The sequence below is a fragment of the Priapulus caudatus genome, unplaced genomic scaffold (genome assembly GCF_000485595.1).
Source record: "Priapulus caudatus unplaced genomic scaffold, Priapulus_caudatus-5.0.1 Scaffold73, whole genome shotgun sequence".
Taxonomy (NCBI): domain Eukaryota; kingdom Metazoa; phylum Priapulida; class Priapulimorpha; order Priapulimorphida; family Priapulidae; genus Priapulus; species Priapulus caudatus.
This window is the reverse complement of record NW_014577134.1, coordinates 624,429-630,350: the sequence shown is the minus strand read 5'-3', so window position 1 is coordinate 630,350 and position 5,922 is coordinate 624,429. Positions and strand designations below refer to the sequence as shown.

The 5,922-nt window shown below is 47.2% G+C and overlaps 1 protein-coding gene and 1 long non-coding RNA gene across 6 annotated transcripts in view; one reads left to right on the top strand and one right to left on the bottom strand.

Moving 5' to 3' along the window:
- Positions 1–5,217, bottom strand: part of LOC106821439 — a 14,674-nt gene extending 9,457 nt beyond the window's left edge. Inside the window, exons 1-2 of the long non-coding RNA XR_001395733.1 lie at positions 5,137–5,217; positions 2,355–2,360 (exon numbers count right to left, since the gene is read on the bottom strand). This is a non-coding gene — a long non-coding RNA (uncharacterized LOC106821439). The remainder of the gene's footprint in view (positions 1–2,354; positions 2,361–5,136) is intronic.
- LOC106821438 (ecotropic viral integration site 5 ortholog-like) overlaps positions 1–5,922 on the top strand; it is a 74,125-nt gene that overhangs the window by 14,224 nt on the left and 53,979 nt on the right. The gene's annotated exons all lie outside the window — the stretch shown is intronic.

Sequence of the window (5,922 nt, the reverse complement as noted above, 5' to 3'; positions counted from 1 at the left end):
TACAGCAGCTGCTGTAGACCACAGGCACTTGGAACGTTTCAATAAAATATAATGCTAAATAAATACGAAATCTATTTACTACCAAAGTCTTAATGTTTCTATACTCTCTTTCACCTATTATTGCCGACAATTTCCTGCAAATGCCGTCCAAATGCTCATCAGCAACAAACGCTGGCTGCCGCTGCACACTGACACATAAATAATATGTCATAATCAATATCGATAGACTCCTGATAATATGTGTCAGTGTGCAGCGGCAGCCTTGGCGGCAGCCAGCGTTTGTTGCAGATGAGCATTTGGATGGCATTTAGAGAGTATAGAAACATTAAGACTTTGGTAGTAAATAGATTTCGTATTTATTTAGCATTATATTTTATTGAAACGCTCCAAGTGCCTGTGGTATAGCAGCACCCAGCAGCGCTTCGCTCTGACTGATGAGTGGGCCGTGGATGCTCCTGCGGTTATTGCCGCAGTAAGGGGGGCTTATATCGGGCTTGCGAGCCGACTCGACTGGAAGCAACTGGCTGCAATTCACTGCGACTGCAGTGCTTAGGTCGGTCGACTGCGACGCGACTGCCTGCGACTGGCCGCCACTAGTGCTCAAGGGGTCGTTGTCGTATCAGGTACTACAGATATGTACCCGAGGTACATATATGTATACACAAAGTGTACCAGACTTGTACTACAGAAGTGTACCCTAACCCTAACCCTAAACATACCTCATATAAAAATATAAACATAATACTAAACAACCTAAAACTACCTCGGGTACATATCTGTAGTACCTGATACAACAACGACCCCATCTGCGCCACTAGTTGCTCGGAATAGAACAGTGGCAAACTGGAGGTCCAGTTGCTCGAAATCCATCGAAATTCATCCAGTTGCTATAGAAATCGATAGAGTTGTTATGGGCCGTGATAAAACACGCGCGCGCCGTCTTCCGGGAGTGGTTGGCTGTAAGCGTTTTTGCGAGCGGTCGCGCCGACTGTATTTCGATATTAGGATCGCCTCAGACGCTTCCTCCCTAACGCTAGCGTCTTAATAAGTTAACGCGTATAACATCGTCATGAAGGCCTACTGGCATAAAATTGCTTCCAAGTCTTCTGCTTACGATACATCGCCGTATGATCATTATGATTATTTGCTATCCATACGTGGTGGATCTACGGGTGGTAGGCATACAATCATTATACAATATCTCTGGCTCTAGAATTAGGTCGGTCGTGGTAAGCACTCTGTGCTATTAGGTGCTGCCATCTTGTGGCAAAGAGCATAGAAAGCTGTGATGTAGTTAATGTTATTGTCAAGAGATGTCACTCGGATGTAATACTGTGGTGTGTGTGTGTGTTAGTGTAACCATGGCCACAGTGTAGCTGCTGCTGCCGCGCTGTAAGCATGGCTGCACTGTAGCTGTGGTTGTAGTGTAACCATGGCCACAGTGTAGATGTGAATTAAAAAATGAAGCGTTGGCGTGGTTGTAGTGATGGATAGATGCCGTGCGGCTGCAGAAAAAAAAGCATGGTGTGTGTCACGGTGATCTCTGCTTGCTCCTGCCCCTGCCCTGCCCTGCCTGCCCCTGCCTACATGCTCCTGATGCCACCCACCTTCACATCCTTACTTGCCCCTGTTACCATCTCACCCTGCCAACGTTCAACATTGTCAGTCCCTGGTAGCACCTCACCACACGAGTCTACCGATCCTTGTTACCATTCCGCCCTCACATGCCTGCTTATCCTGGTTATGATCCTACCACACGAGTCTACCCACCGGCACTTGGGACAGAGTCAGTTTTTACTGACTCTGTCCCAAGTGCCTGTGAGTCTACCGATCCTTGTTACCATTCCGCCCTCACATGCCTGCTTATATCCTGGTTATGATCCTACCACACGAGTCTACCTATCCCTGTTACCGCCCTCGCACGCCCGCCTGTCACTCGTACCACCCCCACCGTCACACGCCCACCTGTCGCTGTTACCACCTCACCATCACACGCCCACCTGTCGCTGGTACCACCCCACCATCACACGCCCACCTGCCACAAGTCCACCACCACGATACTCCCCCTCCCGGTTTCAAAAGTCACCGGTTTTCTCACAGGGACGTTGACGCTTCATTACAAAAGAATAACGCGCCGCAAAATCGCGTCTAATTGCGAAACACAATGGACGGCGCTGTCCCCGCTATAGATGCCGTGTGTTTGTTCGACCTTTCGCAGTGAAGAAGACACGAGAGCAGTGCGAATGTTGACGGCAGATTAACCCGACTGAAATGCGGCTGAGCACGACTCGCATTGTCATTCGCAAATTATGCCGTGATTTTCGTTGATGGTGCGTTGGTGGGTCGACGGCCACCGTGCGCTCAAAGCTAGTCAATATAGTATCGCGTCTCGCATTCGTTTCCACGCAATGCATCGTTAATCACAGTAATTGTATCTGTAACGATAATGATGTTTGAGGACGTTGTGCGAATGATACTCCCACCCTCCTCCTTCGCTCCTTTACAGCTTATAACGGCGACCACGTCAATTTGTTTTATGAGTCGCCGGTACACGAATGATGCATGACTAATAGTGTTGTACATAGTAACCTATTTATAGATTTATAGATCCCTGATGAATCGGTGCCGACCAAACATTACTCGCCTCGATGTTTATAAATCGTGTATTATTTTTGCAAATACACATCATACACGCCGGTTAATGTTGGTGTGGCGGCGGATTAGCGCATCGATTGATGTGAAATGTGGCCGGTCCAGATGGTGAAATGTGTGAACACGCGCACGCACACGCACGCATACACACACGCGCACGCACACGCACGCATACACACACGCGCGCACACACACACACACACGCACGCACGTGTGTACGGACCGCATATATGTGATCACACTACGCTTTCACGGCTTGCCTATATCGCGCATCTTCATGATGTTGCTGTACACATGAGTCAGAGTAGACAGAGACAGAAACTGGGAGAGGCGCAGATAGTGGGCGTGAGAGCCAGTGGCAGAAACCGAGACGGGAACGTCTCGTATTCACAGTTCAAGTCAGTGTAGTCACAGGGGACGTCGTCAGTGTATTGTGTGTGCGGCAGAGTGAGGGGAAGAACGTTAGGGTGAAACGTGTGGCGGTTCGGGTAGGAAGTGCTCATCACATAAAATTGCGTGCGGCATTGCAGGTGCTTTTCTTAATCTAGATTATTCCTAGTTCCACGTAGCCCAAACGAAAAGGCGTGTTACTAAATACTACTTTGCAATGCATTTCCGTACATGCCTTGGAGTTACTATAGCATTGCTCTTGAGGCGTGCCGCGTAGGCGTCTCCACTCCGTGTTCGAGCGTTCAAACATATCGTGATCGTCAGAAGTTAGAATCGAGTACGAACATGTATTGATACCGCTGTTACGAGAGCTGTGTTATTTCTAGAGGGAGCTGATCAATATTATTGCTGGGAAACCAGCAGACGGCGCGGGGCCGGCTATGAGCATTAAAGGCATAATACCCATTGATTATACAAAGTTGACGAATGCTACAGTAACTGGCACCTTCTGTAGTTAATAAGTACATTACCTTATAGTCAAACGCGTATTAGTTTGTCCAATATCACTGCTAATTACTAAGAAATGCAGACATGCCAACCATTACGATTTGGGCGTAATTATTACGATTTTGGTGTATTAATTACGCCATTACGCCTAAGTCATCCATTATTACGACTTTTAGTAAATTTCAATAAATTTAATTTTAAGTAAAAAAAAAATTTTTTTTTAAATTTTTCTTAAATAAATTTTCAGTGATGTAGACACTGACAGAGGTTTCTGTAGTGTGCTGTTTGTGTTTACAGATGAACGGAGTATCTTCTGAATTGTTTTGTGACAGTTTCTAGTCATGTGTCACTTAACTTGTTCAGACACGCAGAACTGCTGAATCTTTGTGAAAGAGTTTGCTTAGTACACTAATGTACATTGATAGTCTTTATTTCTTCAGCCAACTTTTTCATTTATTTCTTTCAGCAGATCTAGCAGAACTGACCACATTGTTGCTGAAGGTTCTGTATACATGTATAGTCATTTTTTTTGTTTAGCAGAGATCTTGAGATATTTTGTGGCTCAGCTATGTAATCGACTCTTGAGTCAGTAAGAGGGGAAGATAAGCATAATCAGGGTAGCCGATCCATTTAATGTTCCGTATGATTGTGCGGTGTAATGCACAACGTTTACTGTCAATAAAATTTAGTTTCGTTTATTACAATTCTCTAAATAATTCTGTCAATTCTTCCCACTATTTTCAGGCAGAAAAACATCATTTGCCTAATTTTAAATCGAGCCTGAAACGTTGCACAGATGGCCTCCACGAATGCACCACAGAGCATCTAAGCTTTCAAAATTTTCTCTGGGGCGAGAGGACCCCTAAACCCCCCCTCAATGGAGGGGGACACATGCGCGGCGTTGTCAAACCGCAATTTAGAAATCATTACTCTTTGGCTTCATTGAATAGTTGCGCAATCGTCTGAGAAATGTTAATTGAAATTCCCGTAAATCTCGGTAATCTGGCCGCCAACGCTAAACTTGGTTGCCAGCAAAATAGCTCGAATTCAGGGTTAGGCAACCGTGCACATGTTGCTACGGTGTGTTTGAGCAGATAATTGTTTGTCCTGGGGACTGCTTATATACGACTAACTGAGCTATGAGCAGAAATGTATCTCTGCGGTGATTCCTCGGTATTGAGGCCACAAACGTAAATAACCGTGCGGTGCTGGGACAATGAAACAGGGTACCCACACTGTCTTCAATTTCAGACACAGGCTGTATTCGTTTGACAATATACGTAAATACGCGTCAGTGCCGTCTTGTTTCCATGTTAGTCTGTCCGATGCCGTGGTATAGTCCGCGACTCCTTCCCATAGGCGTTGGCCCCAACACAGGCCTTACTCCATTATACGAGCGTCCCGTGATTCGACGTGGATTCCACGTTCATTACCAAATCAGGAGCTAACTGTTACGTCATAGCAGCACGGTACGGTACTGTACCCTATCGCTCACGCATTCGCGCGTCACCCGCGCCGAGCGAAAATGCGATGCGTGACTCCTCGACACTGTGCAGGTGTGCGTTTGCATGACCGCGTACGCACGACAAACTGTCCGGTGGACTATAAATCTGTATTCACACCCGTTTCGAAGTATGCGGTGTTCAAGACTGTAACACAAGTCAGTCAACTGATCCCTTTATCTACTCCTTCGGTATCTTTGACACAACTACTGATCTAGCCTGCATGAACTTGTAAATCGGGCGATTTTATCGCCGGTCGCGGACACAACAGGCGAATGGATCGGGCCGCATGCCATCGGTCCGATGGCATGCGGGCATAATATCAAAACGTTCCCTCTGATTCTGTGCGATGCCCATCGGCCGATGCGCCGCATCGAGGCGATGACCCAATCGGCGCTGGCGCCATGACAGTGCGACACACCCCAGGCGATTATTCACGCCCGACTGCACTCGGCCCGATGCCATCGCTGCGTGTGTCGGCCCTTAAGGGTATCGGTACTATTAACCGCCGTGCCCCTGCCCCCCGCCGCACTACCCGCGCCCACCGCCCGCGCCGCCTCCCTCCCGCCTCCGCCCGACACAAGAGTGGCACAGTACTCTAGCATTCGTTAAATTGATAAACTCGATGGGGCTCCGTCATTCTTGGCCTTTAACTTGCGCTAGTATATCACACAGGCACTCTGGAAACGTCTTCAATATAAATATAAATGCTAAATAAATACGACCAATCTATTTAGACTACCACAAGTCTTAATGTTTCCTATACTCTCTTTCACCTATTATATGCCCGACAATTTCCTGCCTCCTAATGCTGTCCAACATGCTCATCTACAGGCAACAAACGCTGGGCTGCCGCCTGACTCACCGTGTC